This window comes from Periplaneta americana, chromosome 5 (genome assembly GCF_040183065.1).
Source record: "Periplaneta americana isolate PAMFEO1 chromosome 5, P.americana_PAMFEO1_priV1, whole genome shotgun sequence".
NCBI classification, from domain to species: domain Eukaryota; kingdom Metazoa; phylum Arthropoda; class Insecta; order Blattodea; family Blattidae; genus Periplaneta; species Periplaneta americana.
In genome coordinates this window covers 154,557,535-154,575,666 of record NC_091121.1, presented here as the reverse complement: position 1 = coordinate 154,575,666, position 18,132 = coordinate 154,557,535, and positions in this window count along the sequence as shown.

The window sequence follows — 18,132 nt, the reverse complement described above, 5'->3', positions numbered from 1 at the left end:
TGTTTAAAGTGTATTACTGTCTTACAGTCAACATTTAAAAACTGTGATTGTTATTGTCTTCATTATTAATAAAATTTATACTTAACAAAGAAACCAACTGTTGGGATGAATACTGAATATTCGGGACAGGGGTTCAAATTTCATCCCTCAACAATTTCTCAACTGTAATATTTAATTTTCTTTATTCATTTGTTATTGTTACAACTGTCATTAATTTAATGGTGTCCCTACATCTCGATACCGCAGTTATTTTCTAATAACAGTGTTATTATTTGATAAATATTGTATGTTTATTCATAATATTGTGACAGCGACGTGAGATTCGAACTCACGACCAGCGTCCCACAAGAAAGCAGATCGCGCGGGCTTCACGGAGCACTGAGGGATGGCGCGCGGCGAGAGGGAAAAGGGCCTACCCGACGAGAGAGAGTGCGCGCGCGCAACTGCTGCGTACGGAAAAGGGGGGTCGGACCCTCCCGACTCTTCGAGAAGTGCGTCGAAGTGGAGATATCCAGATAATTCTCTGCACACCTGTAGAAATTTCTCGCAACTATGATTTCGCTATAAAAGAAGAAAAGCCAGCGAACTCGAGCAGTTTTTCAGTTGATTAGTCAGCCAGTCAGTGAGAAAGCCAGAGCAAGCAAGCCAGTCTTGTGTACCGGAGTTCGACTCGAGTGTGCGTCCGCAACTGTATCAGCATCCGAAGGCCTGAGTTCGAGTGCAGTGGACCGCAGTTGGAGGGACCTGAGTTCGAGTGCAGTGGACCGCAGTTGGAGGGACCTGAGTTCGAGTACAGTGAACTGTCTCTGAAGGTCTGTGGTTCGAGATACTGTGAACTCGAGTGACTGAGCTAGAAGAACTGTGAACGGAGAACTGATAGTTCTGATTTGTAAATAGTGCTTTGTAAATATTAGTTAAGATTAACAGTTCATTGTTGTTCGTACTAGTCCAAGTAAATTGTCATTGTCGTCGGTGGAGTGCTATAACGAATACTGTGTTGAGTGAAAATCCAATTGTTGACGAGAGCGTTTAAGGCGAATTGTAGAAAAGAATTATTGTTGTGACGAATAAATTACATTGTTGTTACTAATAAAACGTTACATTGGTGTCAGAATCGGGACATTATCGACAATGGAGAACCTACAGCAGATCCTGCAAGCCATCGCAGATATGAAAGCAGAAATGAACATGCACATTAGTGAAGTAAAAGATAACATGAACGACATGAACAGGCACATCAGTGAGGTTAAGAACGACATAAGTGATGTGAAAACGGAGATGAAAAGTGACATAAGTGAAGTGAAAACGGAGATGAAAAGTGACATAAGCGGAGTGAAAGATGACGTCACTACGCAAATTGAAAGCGTTTCGGCCCACGTAGATGGAATTGTCGCCATTGTGAAAGACGAACTTAAGGCTGATTTGGATAAACTAAACCAGAATTTTACAACTATAAACGAGACAGTAGCCTGGGATGGACCATACCGCGTGGTGACCCGGATCAACGACGTGGTGTACCGCATCCAGCGACAACCTCGAGGGAAGATGATGGTGGTGCATCTGGACCGATTAGCAGCCTACCAAGGGACTGCCCGAGACGAGCAGTCCTAAGGAGGGAGCAATGTGACAGCGACGTGACATTCGAACTCACGACCAGCGTCCCACAAGAAAGCAGATCGCGCGGGCTTCACGGAGCACTGAGGGACGGCGCGCGGCGAGAGGGGAAAGGGCCTACCCGACGAGGGAGAGTGCGCGCGCGCAACTGCTGCGACTCTTCGAGAAGTGCGTCGAAGTGGAGATATCCAGATAATTCTCTGCACACCTGTAGACATTTCTCGCAACTATGATTTCGCTATAAAAGAAGAAAAGCCAGCGAACTCGAGCAGTTTTTTAGTTGATTAGTCAGCCAGTCAGTGAGAAAGCCAGAGCAAGCAAGCCAGTCTTGTGTACCGGAGTTCGACTCGAGTGTGCGTCCGCAACTGTATCAGCATCCGAAGGCCTGAGTTCGAGTGCAGTGGACCGCAGTTGGAGGGACCTGAGTTCGAGTACAGTGAACTGTCTCTGAAGGTCTATGGTTCGAGATACTGTGAACTCGAGTGACTGAGCTAGAAGAACTGTGAACGGAGAACTGATAGTTCTGATTTGTAAATAGTGCTTTGTAAATATTAGTTAAGATTAACAGTTCATTGTTGTTCGTACTAGTCCAAGTAAATTGTCATTGTCGTCGGTGGAGTGCTATAACGAATACTGTGTTGAGTGAAAATCCAATTGTTGACGAGAGCGTTTAAGGCGAATTGTAGAAAAGAATTATTGTTGTGACGAATAAATTACATTGTTGTTACTAATAAAACGTTACAATATGATATTGAGTGTAGCTTTAATAAATTACATGGCGTCAATTCATATTAATAATAATGATTTATTTTAGCTGGCAGAGTTAAGGCCGTAAGGCCTTCTCTTCCACTCAACCAGCAAAAAGTATACATACATATGTATGAACTTACAAATAATTCAACAATTTGATTTAGATAAGAGCTAAATGTATGCAAGAGTTATTTCCGAATTAAACAACAGAATACTGTGAACTATTAATTAAACACTGAAATACAAACTATGTAGCATAATTAAGCTAAAATACATAGAATGTTAATATATTTCAAATAATGTTAGCTAATATAAAGAGATTATTATGAGACAATTTTGAAGATACAGCACTATCAGAATGCATGTCTAAAGGAAGAAGTAACAATGTAGACAATGATAGTTTAAGTCAGTATGATTGGAGTGAAATGCTAAGAAGGTTATCTTTTAAGCTATTTTAAAAGTGTTTATTGTCTTGCAGCCCCTAATACTTTGTGACAGGAAATTCCATTGTCGCGAGGTGGATACTGTAAAAGATGATAATATGTAGCATTTAAAAATAAATGTCAGAATCATTTTTTCATAATTTAACCTTTTTATTGATTTTCTGTATTTCATAATATTCTGATTGTATAAAACTGTTTATTGTCTGTATTCTCCAGTAGCATTTCTGTGGAGTTAAAATGTTACAAACATCTATTATGTGTAATATGACTTTCAATAACATACAATCGTATACTTCGCTTAGTGTACAAAACATATTGATGGAATAACGGTCTATGTTGCCCGTTCGATAGTAAATTTCTGCGCGGAATTACGATGTATAAAATTTTTGTTCCTCCTGCACAATTAGCAGATTGTAACATAGACCGTTATTCGGCCCAGTGCTTCAATTGTAGGATTTGGTGTCTGAATAATCCACATTCAATTATCCAACAAGGATTTTACGATTTAAATTTGGTATGGCTTCACAAGTGGTTTCGTAATAGAAGCATACATTTTTGAAGAGATTGAAGATAGAATAAAAAGATGACAGTGGTATTTGGAAATGCTTCGTGATTATGGTATACCGGCTTTACGTGATCAAAACATTGAAAATATATTCATGAACGATTGTGTGCCTCCCCATATCTTTAACTCGGAAAAAGAATTTTTACATACCCGGTAACATTTTTTTTTTATGATTCTGTTATCAGTAGGCAATTTACCGTTCGTACGTCAAGTTGTAGGTTTGAATTCGCCTAGTGCAAAGTTCTTTGTAAGTGCGATGTTCTGTATTTTGTTAGGTGACAGGCATCATGTCCAACCCACGTCAAAGTGTCTAAGGTTCAGAAAAAAACGCAGATGTAAGCTTAGGCCATAGCCCCTGAAGAGCTGTAAGCGCCTTGGAAAAATATCAGATTGCGATAGAAATGGATGTAATCTGCTATTTCAGCGTGCGTCTGGATATTGTAGAAGATGGAGACAGACTAGAGACTGCCGTGTCTCTTAGAATTCGGTTTGGAGGGCATCGCGGATCAATATCTGAAATATAGACGAACCGACCGTCTTCTACTTGTCTGCCAGTTTTATTGACTTGTGATAACCTACAACCAAATTCACACATACTGTATACTTAAAACGCAGCTGCAGTGAAATATTCAAAATATTTCACTGTTTATTCGATTAAAATAATTTTTCTAATATATTTTATGCACAAAATGTAAGGTCATGTTAGGAACGACTGTATGAAACAAGGAGGTAAAACACATGTTAATTCTTCTTTCCGATATTTTCTGCCTTGTTCTGTTCTATGTATGTATGTATGTATGTATGTATGTATGTATGTATGTATGTATGTATGTATGTATGTATGTATGTATGTATGTATGTATTTATTAACACTACAATTGGGTATACACCCGGTGGCAGTGATTATAATATACAATAATACCATTATAATTATACAATAATTACAGCAATAAAATAAAAATAAAATAAAATAAACCTAAATTTATTTCTACCTATAAATAAATAGATGCAATAAACCTAGGACTATAAATAAAATCCATTCTATAATAATAATAATAATAATAATAATAATAATAATAATAATAATAATTTATTTATTTATTTAATCTGGCAGAGCTAAGGCCAGTAGGCCTTCTCTTCCGCCCAGCCAGACTCTAATTCTAATCAAATACATTTACTTATGTAGTTATTACATTAATATCTAGATCATAAAACAACATGAAAGTAAATAATGAAAATTGGATAACTAATGGCAATGTGACAATAATAAACATTGGTAAGAAATAGTTATAATAATAATAATAATAATAATAATAATAATAGTAACAATAATAATAATAATGAGATAATTTGGGTATTTATCTGTGATATATATATAACCATTAAACACTGAGAAACCTAAAAGAACGCCTACAATAAGCAAAAGTAAACCTAACTTATAAGTACTTCTAATTCACCCAACTATTACCAATTTAAGTAATTATATATCACCTTAATTATCACCTACTTCACATGACTATTTACTTACTTATAGCTTTTAGAGAACCCCAAGGTTCATTGCCGTCTTCACATAAGCTCACCATCGGTCTCTATCCTGAGCAAGATTAATCCAGTCTCTACCATCATATCCCACCTCCCTCAAATCCATTTTAATATTATCCTCCCACCTGCGTCTCGGCCTCCCCAAAGGATTTTTTACCTCCGGCCTCCCAACTAACACTCTATATACATTTCTGGATTCGCTCATACGTGCTACAAGCCCTGCCCATCTCAAACGTCTGGGTTTAATGTTCCTAATTATGTCAGGTGAAGAATACAATGCGTGCAGTTCTGCGTTGTGTAACTTTCTCCATTCTGCTGTAACTCCATCCCCCTTTCATATGACTACGGCTTACAGGAAAGAAAGAATTAAGGATAGCTAACGTAATTTAAATTTTGAAATAGTAGCCTATACTTTCTTCCTTAGCACAGCATCTAGAATGTTTCCAACAGAGAACTTTATTGGAATATCAAGTTATCATTGCCTGGTTGATGGAAGGAAAATGCGTAAATCTTCTCTCCCAAATTCTCTAGCGAATGTACGACATGGCGCTTAGCTACAAGGACAAAGTTCTCTGAACTTAATTAACTGTAGTACTTGTACAGTATGAAGAGAGCGAGAGGTAAGTCACTAAAATCCCGTTTAGAACATTTACAAGGCCTACAATGAGTTCGTCGTGAGCTATCGATACTAGTGCCCCACGACTCTATTCGTTTAATTCATTTGATTCAATGCTTATGCAGAAAGTTAATATCCCACAGTGCGACCCCAATAATTCTTTCAAGTCAGTGTGACTACGGAGAGTTAGTGTCAAACATTGCCGTCCAGTCTAATTATACAGCTCTTTACTGTAATTTGGATTTGATTAAACGTGAGCTTTAAATTCTGTAGTAGGTGTTTATCGAGATCACAATAGTCTAATTATATTACCAGCCGTAAGTCATAAAATAGTATATATTAACAAACGTTAATTTGGATTATTTTATTATAAACAATGTAAGAATTTCTCTGTACAAGAATATCTATATGTGAAGTTTCTACAGGGACATCATTTTATCTTTACTTCAATTTTTATTGTACCTGAGTTTTTGAATGTACTTCACGCCCACCCCTTCTACTAATGAAGTTCCAATTGTCCTCCACACAGAACCAAGGCCTCATATAGTAAACAGTACTGAGTTAGTGAGTATAGTACGTTCCAGAAATATGTTCGCGTTTTCCAGTGACGAAATAGCTTTCAATATTGAATCATATTTTCGCACAGGTACTGTCGTCCGTTTCCCCCACCTGCTTCTGCTCGCCCCTCTGTAAAGGCTAGTGGCTGGGCTGTCCTAGATCTTTTCTGAAAACATTAATTTCTGTTAGGAATTGGACGTCTACGTAATATTATACAACTGTTTAAATTAACTTAAAAGGGCCTCGTTAAGTAATTAACTGTCACGTGATTTCACCCCTTTCTACGATTCTACGACATAACCACTTGGACAAACAGTAGATAGCATGTCTGAGTAATTTTATCTGTGCGGGTTGAGCAGAAGTCAAGATTGAATTTACAGTACGTAGGCCTAAGGTACTCTTTTATAGAGTAGGTACAGAATTATTTCAACATGAGTTACTAGTACGAAGGACGAAATTGGTAATTGAAATTAGATGCAATAGTGTATAGTGCGATAATATGTACAAAAGAACTGAAGCCTGTATCGAAATGAACGGCCACTATTTTAAAAAATGTGTTTAAATATCCATATTATGATTATTTTTCAATTTAACTTCATTCTCTATTTTGTACGCTAATGTACTATAGACAGTATAACATGCACCGCATAATGAATACGTTCGAATGGATAACTCAGTTCGTGAGTAAAAACACTTATTGTTAATACTGTACCATATTTTGATTAACAAAAGCCTAATGAAAATTATCAAATTTAAAATTGTGATATTTCCTACTTTACGTAAATGGATGAACTACTTTTCTTCCCTCCTATACCTAGTAAAGTGATTTGTTTGCATTTTACGCCAGTAGTCTATCATCGAACTCCAGTCGTGGAAGGGGGGTAGAAAACGGTGTTTCCGGTTCTCAACCGTTAATCCAAAGGTATAGCCACGTTAATATTAAAAATGTTAGTAAAAATAAAATTATGTCCCTGTATAAACATGGTTTCGATATAGAACAATTTTCGATATAGTGTTTTCGTGAAATATTAGTTTTAATTACTTAAGGAACTTTCGGCAATTCAACCCCTGTAATTTTGGCGAAAAATATTTTCATTATAATCTTTTGACATTAAAAGTAGTTGGCAACACATTTCCACATCTAGAATTACAGGGACATCATTTTATTTTTACTAACATTTTTAATATTAACTTGCTTATACCTCTGTATCAACGCCGTTTGCTACCCTCTTCCACGACTGGAGTTCGATGACACTGGCGTAATATACAAACAAATCACTTTACTAGATATAGGATGGAAGAAAAGTAGTTCATTCATTTACGTAAACTAGGAAACATATTGCGCTTTTGAGTTTGATAATTTTCATTATGTTTTTGTTTAATCAAAATACAGTATAGGCCTAGTATTAACAATGAGTGTTTTTACTCACGAACTGAGCTATCCATTCAGACGTATTCATTATGCCGTGTATATTTTGCTGTCTACAGCACATTAGCGTACAATATAGAGAATAAAGTTAAATTGAAAAATAATCATAATATGGATATTTAAACACATTTTTCAAATTGGTGGCCGTTCATTTCGATACAGGCTTCAGTTCTTTTGTGCATATTATCGCACTATAGAGTATTGTACCTAATTCCAATTACCAGTTTCGTCCTTCGTACTAGTAACTCATGTTGAAATAATTCTGCACCTATCCTATAAAAGAGTACCTTACGTACTGTAAATTCAATCTTCACTTCTGCTCGATCAGAAAATATAAAATTACTCAGACATACTAACTATTGTCCGTCCAAGTGGTTACGTCGCAGCGTCGTAGAAAGGGAGGAAATCACGTGACAGTTAATTACTTAACGAGGCCCTTTTATTTAAGTTATTGTAAACAGTTGTATAATATTACGTAGACGTCCGGTTTCTAACAGAAATTAATATTCTCAGAAAAGAGCTAAGACAGCCCAGCCACTAGCTGGCGAATAAAAGCTGGTGGGGGAAACCGGGATACGACGTAGGCAAATGGACGACAGTACCTGTGCGAAAATGATTCAATATTAAAAGCTCTTTCGTCACTGGAAAACGCGAACATATTTGTGGACTGTACTGTTTACTATGACCGTAAGGCTACTATGACTGTATATGAGGTCTTGGATCTGTGTGGAGGACGGTTGAACTTCATTAGTAGAAGGGGTGGGTGTGAAGTACATTAAAAAACTAAGGTACAATAAAAATTGAAGTAAAAATAAAATAATGTCCCTGTATATGTGGCTATACTTGGGTAAACAATCTCTCGGTTTCATTGTAGTTACTTTAAATTTTCTCATTTTATATACAAGTGAATTAAACCATTTTAAAATGATTTCTAGAATTGTTACGTGAAAAAAAAAAAAACAAAGTTTACTTCGTAACTGAATATAAACCGGTGAAATGTCGTCATTGCTATCTTCAACTAATGAACAATTAATTGTGGTATTTCAAGTGCAAAATTGGTATGAGCTATATTCTCCTACCTTAACTGTATTAATGACTAATTTCCAATAACTGTCGGCTGCTGTAAACATTGAAGCTTCAAAGCGAACGCTTATAATGTAAATAAACCGATAATTGGGAGAATGTTCGTCATTATGTAGCTACTGCAATGTTGAAATAATCTCTCGCCAGAGGCGGATCTGCTTAAAATAACAGTCCTTCTTATTCTTGGAGTTACTTCGAGATATTTAAAGAAAGTTAGTTATTATAATATTATCACTACTACAGCATGAAGTACCTTAATCGTGGGGGTTCTAAAGACTACACATATTGATTGTCTAGTTTAATAGAGAGCTTTACACTCGAAAATATTGCATTATACGCTGTGTTATTTTTGATTCCAAGTACTATAGTCCCGACGCTGTTATTTCCGGCGTGACTCCGCCTCTTTGCTTATGTCTTAGAAAGTGAAGGCTCTATAAAGTCTAGGTAGGAAATATCGTTCGCCATTTTTGTTCTTACGTTGCCGAGCTACCATACCAGGAATCTATTTGCCACGCCGTTAAACATTATCATGTCGTAGCTTCTATGATAATAATCAAAGGCAATGTAATTCAGCAAGTAATTGAGCGGCAAATAACGTCTTCGTGTGCTTTCTGCGAACGCCAACGAAAGAGCTAAAATGGCGGGCGATTATATTATTTATCGAGCCTTAAGAAATGAATCAGCGAATCACAAGACGCACACGTTTAAATGTAGCCGATCTGCAACGCGATTGGCTGCCGGAAATTAGAGCGACGGGACTATAGTACTTGATCTGTTATAGAAGATTTAATTAGTATTTTGCATTGGCGTTTTCTTTCGTTCGTATGATTTGTAGATTGGATGAATAACAGTAGTGGCAAAAAAAAAAAAACCGGACCAACCCTTGTAGCTGATTTCAGAGCCTTGTTCACTCCAGAGCACAATAGACTGGTAACTAAGACTTTCGGGGTTCGAATCCTGCCTGGGAAGGAAACTTTTTTTTTGTTCCTTATTCTAATTTATTCAAAATACTTTTCGATTGCAGCGATAATTTACTACTTAATTAACTTATTACTCCCAGTGCATGAATTTTACTAGCTATCGAAAAGTACTGGGAATAAATTTGAATAAGGAACAAAAAAAAGTTTCCTTCCCAGGCAGGATTCGAACCAAGAAAGTTTTAGTTACCAGTCCATCGTGCTCTGGAGTGATGAAGGCTCTGAAATCAGCTACAACGGTCGGTCCGGTTTCTTTTGCCACTACTGTATAATTTTTAAGGACGCGGATTTTCTCTGGCGGAAGCAAGATTTCTTTTTCTACCATACCTATCACTTGCAGAATGCTTTTTTAGGTCACGCATTCTCCTGGAAAGTGATTATCGGTGTCCTTTGTGTGGAGTGAAGCGAGTGGAGCGTGTGCAGGCCACCCATTTCTTCTATTAGAGGTTATTAAGGTATTGGAGACAAGACTACTTGTCTTTGGTGAGTTTTATCGACGAACATGCACCTTTTGCACGTGTGCCTGTGTTCGATTGCAGCGATATTTTACTACTTAATTAACTTATTATTCCCAGAACATGAATTTTACCAGCAATCGAAAAGTACTGGGAATAAATTTGAATACGGAACAAAAAAGTTTCCTTCTCAGGCAGGATTCGAACCACGAAAGTCTTAGTTACCAGTCTGTCGTGCTCTGGAGTGAACAAGGCTCTGAAATCAGCTGCAAGGGTCGGTCCGGTTTTTTTGCCACTACTGTATAATTTTTAAGGACGCGGATTTTCTCTGGCGGAAGCAAGATTTCTTTTTCTACCATACCTATCACTTACAGAATGCTTCTTTAGGTCACGCATTCTCCTGGAAAGTGATTATCGGTGTCCTTTGTGTGGAGTGAAGCGAGTGGAGCGTGTGCAGGCCACCCATTTATTCTATTAGAGGTTATTAAGGCATTGGAGACAAGACTACTTGTCTTTGGTGAGTTTTATCGACGAACATGCAACTTTTGCACGTGTGCCTGTGTTCGATTGCAGCGATATTTTACTACTTAATTAACTTATTATTCCCAGAACATGAATTTTACCAGCAATCGAAAAGTACTGGGAATACATTTGAATAAGGAACAAAAAAAAGTTTCCTTCCCAGGCAGGATTCGAACCACGAAAGTCTTATTACCAGTCTATCGTGCTCTGGAGTGAACAAGACTCTGAAATCAGCTAAACGGGTCGGTCCGGTTTTTTGCCACTACTGTACAAGAAAAAACATAAGCTAGTCTAGAGATTCTACGTTAAGAAAAAAGCATTGGTTTTATGGGCCTCTCATAGTACATTGTAGAATCTTTGTGGTCTGGAATAGCCTCATATGCTCGATGCTTTTTTCTTAACGTGGAATACGCAGAAAGACCTGCAGAGAAAATATTAAAATTGAAATTCTTTCATGGTTAAGAATAAGATTACAAACTACTAGGTACAGTGGAATGTCGAAACTTTACAAGAGAACAATACCGGTACCGTAATTATTATTTAGTAAAACATTGTTAGCCGCGAAACTTCGTTATGGTTAATAATAATAATAATAATAATAATAATAATAATAATCATAGATTATCGTCGTCATCAGTTATTCACTGACGTTAGAATTTATAAAATTTGGGTCTCCAAACTTGTCTCGGTTTTAGGCCCTGTCGTTAAATTATTATTATTATTATTATTATTATTATTATTATTATTATTATTATTATTATTATTAGTCTTCCATACTTCTGCCGCTTTAGTGCCTCACATTTATGCTCCTTTAGGCTATTGCCTAGGATATCATGATAGTAATTCCTCCCTTGTTCACGCATTCAGATCAAATTTCGACAAAATAAATTAATGTCGTGATAGTCTGCTTTCCATTCTCGGCCGTAAATCCAGAATTTATGAAATTGAAATGTAGGCCTACGTCTTTAAAAACTCGTATCTATCAGATCACGCTTGTAGTTAATTTTGTTGATAATAGATGTGATTTCTAGTTCAATTTATTTTGTGATTTGCAAAAGGTTATTAATTGCTGCATTGAGGAATTTGACCTCTGCTGTGTTCAGTCTTAATGAACATTCAATATTTTCCTCATTTTGCGGAAATGGATATGGCTCCATCTACTATCCACATATAAACCGATTGTTCAATCAAATACTACTACTGCTACTACTAATACTACTACTACTACTGCTTTCTGCTACTACTGCTACTACTACTACTGCTGCTGCTACTGCTGCTGCTACTACTACTACTACTGCTGCTGCTACTGCTGCTACTACTACTACTGCTGCTACTACTACTACTACTACTATTGCTGCTGCTACTGCTGCTACTACTACTACTACTACTGCTGCTACTACTACTACTACTATTGCTGCTGCTACTACTACTGCTGCTACTACTACTGCTGCTACTACTACTACTGCTACTACTGCTGCTGCTACTGCTGCTACTACTACTACTACTACTGCTGCTACTACTACTACTACTACTATTGCTGCTGCTACTGCTGCTACTACTACTACTACTACTGCTGCTACTACTACTACTACTACTATTGCTGCTGCTACTACTACTGCTGCTACTACTACTGCTGCTACTACTACTACTGCTACTACTGCCGCTGCTGTTACTACTACTGCTGCTGCTACTACTACTACTGCTGCTGCTACAACTACTGCTGCTGCTGCTACTACTGCTGCTGCTACTACTATTGCTGCTACTACTACTACTGTTGCTGCTGCTACTACTACTGCTGCTGCTGCTTCTACTACTGCTGCTGCTGCTACTACTGCTGTTGCTGCTACTACTACTGCTGCTGCTACTACTACTGCTACTACTGCCGCTGCTGTTACTACTACTGCTGCTGCTACAACTACTGCTGCTGCTACTACTGCTGCTGCTACTACTATTGCTGCTACTACTACTACTACTGTTGCTGCTGCTGCTACTACTACTGCTGCTGCTGCTTCTACTACTGCTGCTGCTGCTACTACTGCTGTTGCTGCTACTACTGCTGCTGCTGCTACTACTATTGCTGCTACTACTACTACTGTTGCTGCTGCTACTACTACTGTTGCTGCTGCTACTACTACTGCTGCTGCTGCTTCTACTACTGCTGCTGCTGCTACTACTGCTGTTGCTGCTACTACTACTGCTGCTGCTACTACTACTGCTACTACTGCCGCTGCTGTTACTACTACTGCTGCTGCTACAACTACTGCTGCTGCTACTACTGCTGCTGCTACTACTATTGCTGCTACTACTACTACTACTGTTGCTGCTGCTGCTACTACTACTGCTGCTGCTTCTACTACTGCTGCTGCTACTGCTGTTGCTGCTACTACTACTGCTGCTGCTACTACTACTACTGCTGCTGTTACTACTACTACTGCTGCTGCTACTGCTACTACTGTTGCTACTACTACTGCTACTGCTACTACTGCTGCTGCTACTACTACTACTACTGCTGCTGCTGCTGCTACTACTACTACTACTACTACTGCTGCTGCTGCTGCTGCTGCTACTACTACTACTACTGCTACTGCTACTACTACTGTTGCTGCTGCTACTACTACTACTACTACCTGCTACTACTACTACTATTACTACTACCACCACCTGCTGCTGCTACTGCTACTTCTTATCAATGGCCTATATTTAGTTCACACTTGCCATATTACAAAGAACTTTTAGAGCAGTGAAAGTAAAGTAGCTTCACATTATTATTATTATTATTATTATTATTATTATTATTATTATTATTATTATTATTAATTTTATAAGCTTATGGAAACTTTCTGATGACTGCTTAATGTTAGATTAATAATTTAAAAAGTGATTTTTCCGGTTACGCATTTTATGAACTTAGAGATCTTTTTCCAAATTGTAGCTGAACGAACTAATGTTGTTCAAGAAATAGTTGTTAAAAATACGATTTGTTCGTGTTGTAATATTATTCTTCTTAAACACACAATAATTTGAAACAGGTGGTTAACACTCACTGATTGTTTAAATTACATTTAACGTATGTTACTAAATAATCGAAAACCAGGATTTTGGTATTCGACATTCACAAAAACGTAGCTACAGGTACAGCACTCACATCGATAAAACTTTTTCATAACATCGCATCATGTAGTCCTTTGAAACAATTCGGTTGAGTTAGGAATCGCTCCATAGAAGAGCTACGACACAGCTGGTAGCATTAGAAGCCCTGGCGAAAGGTGTCATCCACTTAGAGCGAATTGGGATACACACGCGTTTGAAATTCGCTCATTTGTAGCTTTGCTCTCTCTACCTTGTGCTATTATGACGTAACTCTGGGAGAGGAGAGGGTGAAAGGTCAGGATCAATATTCCAATGTAGAGAGGAGAACGAGGAACGAGGTTATTCCTCGCTCTCCCACCCACACTACTCTCTCAGCTGAGAGCTCGGTCTTGCGAAGGATCGATTATCCCCCTCGCACAGTTGTGTTTCGGGAACTGGGTCAAGCTTTAGGCTGCGCACGACTGTACTCCCGCCACCGCATGTGCAAGCCAGGTGTGCCAACTCATTCACCTTCACACTCGTACATGAATGTTTGACGTCCCGTTACATCTGTGCGGCCTACACATGCAATACAGTCTAAGCGGCGATCTCGAAACAGACAGTCATTCATTTAGTTCATTTAGTGTTCTGCCCAAGAGCAGGTCTTTCACTGCAAATCCAGCTTTCTCCAGTCTTCCCTATTTTCTGCCTTCCTCATATGATCCATATATCTCAATGTCGTCTATCATCTGATATCTTCTTCTACCCCGAACTCTTCTCCCGTTCACCATTCAATTACATTTAATTCAATTTATTTGGCCATTAGACATACAGTTTTAGGCTTCGTCAGAATACATTGAAAAAACATATCAATACATTTTAAAAAACACTAATAAAATAAACAGTAAAATTTAAGTAATACAATGAAAACATGAAATAATTGAAACTTTTAAATTGAAGAAAAAATAACTAAATTGCAATTAAACTTATTTATTAAAATACAATTTCATACAAATTTGTGTTGAAAAACTCAGCAACAGAATAAAAAGGATTATTTAATAACCAATTGTAAAATCTAGTTTTGAAACTATTGATTGGTAATTTATAATATTGACTTGGGAGCTTATTATATAATTTCATCCCCATAATTAAAAAGTTTGTGTTGCTCTATTGTAATCTACTATATGGAATATTAATTTGTTCACTATTTCTAATTTCATGATCATGTATATTGGCCACTAATGAGTAATTGTCGATATTTTGTCGAGTGTAAAGTACTAGATCATATATATATATATATATATATATATATATATATATATATATATATATATATATATACACACTTATGATTGTTAAAATCCGTGATTGTCTGAAAAGTGCCGATAATGTTCCAGATAGTTTGATTTACATAAAATTCTAATGGCTTTCTTTTGTAAAATCAAGACGCTTCCAATTTTGGTTCCATTTCCCCAGAAAATTAGGGCATATCGAATTATCGATTGAAAGAAAGAAAAGTAGGCAGATCTTAAAATAATTTTGAGAAACGCAAGTAGTTAATTTCTTTAGCAAATATAAAACTCTTGATAGCTTTGTGCATATGTATTCGATGTGCTTATCCCATGTTCAACTGGAGTCTATAAAAGTCCCAGAAATGTTGTGTAATTGAGTCTGTTGTCCTTCCAGTGCATCCTTCTCGGCCAGTGATCCAACCAATTCCTTTTCTTCTTCCTGATCAGTTTCAGCATCATTCTTTCTTCACCCACTCTTTCCAACACAGCTTCATTTCTTATTCTGTCTGTCCACTTCACATGCTCCATTCTTCTCCACACTCACATTTCAAATACTCCTATTCGCTTCTCTTCACTTCGCCATAATGTCCATGTTTCTGCCTCATGCAATGTCACACTCCATACAAAGCACTTTACTGGTCTCTTTCTTAGTTCCTTTTTCTATTAAAATCTCCCTTTGCCATTGCTATCCTCCTTTTGACTTCCTGGCTGCAGCTTATATTACACCCCAAGTATTTCAAGCTGTCCACTTGCTCTACTGCCTCATTTAAAATTCGCAAGTTTATCTCCTGTATTTTTCTTCCTATGACCATGGTCTTAATATTATTTGCATTTATCTTCGTCCCATACTGCTCACAGTTGTCATTTAGCTTCAGTAGCATATCCTTCAGTATCATCTCCTCTTCTAACAACGCCATATCATCTGCAAATCTTATGTATTTTATTCTTCTTCCTCCTACTATCACTCCTCCCATATTCTGAAAACAGTTCTTTACTAAATCCTCCAAGTAGATGTTGAACAGAGTAGGTGATAAAGGACATCCTTGACGTACTCCTTTCCCAATTTCACTTCCTTCTGACATTTCTTCTCCTATCCTGACTTTCACTCGTTGTTTCATATAAAGATTACTGTATAGTCTTCTTTCTTTCCAATCCACATCAATTTTTTTTTTTTTTTTAAGGATCCTCATCAGTTTACTCCAATCCACTCTGTCAAAAGCCTTTTCTAGGTCCACAAATACTACATACACTTCTTTATTTTTTTATAGGTATCTTTCGCCGATTGTCCGTAGCAGACCAATTGTATCTCTCGTATCTTTTCCTTCCTGAAGCCAAACTGCTCTTCTTCCAACTGTTCTTCCTTCTTAGAATATAAACGTCGATGCAGTATTCGCAAGAGAATATTCTCCGAGTGCGATATTAGATTAATAGTCCTGAACTCATTACATTTCTTGGCATTATTTTCCTTCGGTATTGGAATCAACACTGTCTCGGTAAAATCTTCAGGCTATTCGCCTTTCTCGTATATTTCGTTGCATAATGATATAATTTCCTTCTTGTCTGAACACTACAATATAAGATCGGAAGACTGTAATTTTACGTGTCAGTGAGATCAGTGAATTCTGCTTTATCGAAAAATAAACACAATACTTTCATTGTATTCTTATATTTATGTCAGAAGTGAAGGTAAATGTGTTCTTAGGTAATCTATAGCCAATCCTTTAGATAAAATGATTGTGACTATCTAAATTTATCATAACTGTCGTCATAAATGGCAATCAGTTTTATCGAAAAGTAAACATAATATTTTCATTGTATTCTCATATTGTGTTTGTATATAATAATGTTAGTGTATGAGTTTGTATACGGTATGCGTCTGTTGTATGCGTATGTGTACTGTATGCGTTCATGTGTATGCATCTGAGTTTAATATTTGTGTCTGTGTATGCTCTTGTGTACGGTGTATGTCTGTGTATGTATTTGTGTTTAGTATGTGCCTGTGCATATATTTGTTTTTGGTATGTGCCTGTTTATCATTTAATTTAGTGCAAGTCTGCGTTTGCTATTGTGTTAGATATGTGCCTGCGTATGCTTTAGTTTTTGGTATGTGTCATTGTATGCATCTGTGTTTGATGTATGCCTGTGTATGCATTTGTTTGGTATGTGCATGTGTATGCATGTTTTTCGTATGTGTCCGTTTATGAGTTTATGTTCGGTATGTACCTGTGTATCCATTTGTGTTTGGTGTCTGTATGCACTTATGTTTGGTATATGCCTGTTATATATTTGTGTTTGGTATGTGCCAGTGTGTGCGTTTGTGTTTGATATGTGTCTGTGTATGCCTTTGTTTGATGTGTGTCATTGTATGCATTTGTTCGGTATGTGCCTGTGTATGCATTTGTGTTTGGTGTCTGTATTCACTTATGTTTGGTATATGCCTGTTATACATTTGTGTTTGGTATGTGCCAGTGTATGCATTTGTGTTTGGTGTCTGTATTCACTTATGTTTGGTATATGCCTGTTATACATTTGTGTTTGGTATGTGCCTGTGTATGCTTTTGTGTTTGGTGTCTCTATTCACTTATGTTTGGTATATGCCTATTATACATTTGTGTTTGATATGTGCCAGTGTATGCCTTTGTTTGATATGTGTCATTGTATGCATTTGTTCGGTATGTGCCTGTGTATGCATTTGTGTTTGGTGTTTGTATTCACTTATGTTTGGTATATGCCTGTTATACATTTGTGTTTGGTATGTGCCAGTGTATGCATTTGTGTTTGGTGTCTGTATTCACTTATGTTTGGTAATATGCCTGTTATACATTTGTGTTTGGTATGTGCCAGTGTATGCATTTGTGTTTGATATGTGTCAGTGTATGCCTTTGTTTGATATGTGTCATTGTATGCATTTGTTCGGTATGTGCCTGTGTATGCATTTGTGTTTGGTGTCTGTATTCACTTATGTTTGGTATATGCCTGTTATACATTTGTATTTGGTATGTGCCAGTGTATGAATTTGTGTTTGATATGTGCCAGTGTATGCCTTTGTTTGATATGTGTCATTGTATGCATTTGTTCGGTATGTGCCTGTGTATGCATTTGTGTTTGGTGTCTGTATTCACTTATGTTTGGTATATGCCTGTTATATATTTGTGTTTGGTATGTGCCAGTGTGTGCGTTTGTGTTTGATATGTGTCGGTGTATGCCTTTGTTTGAT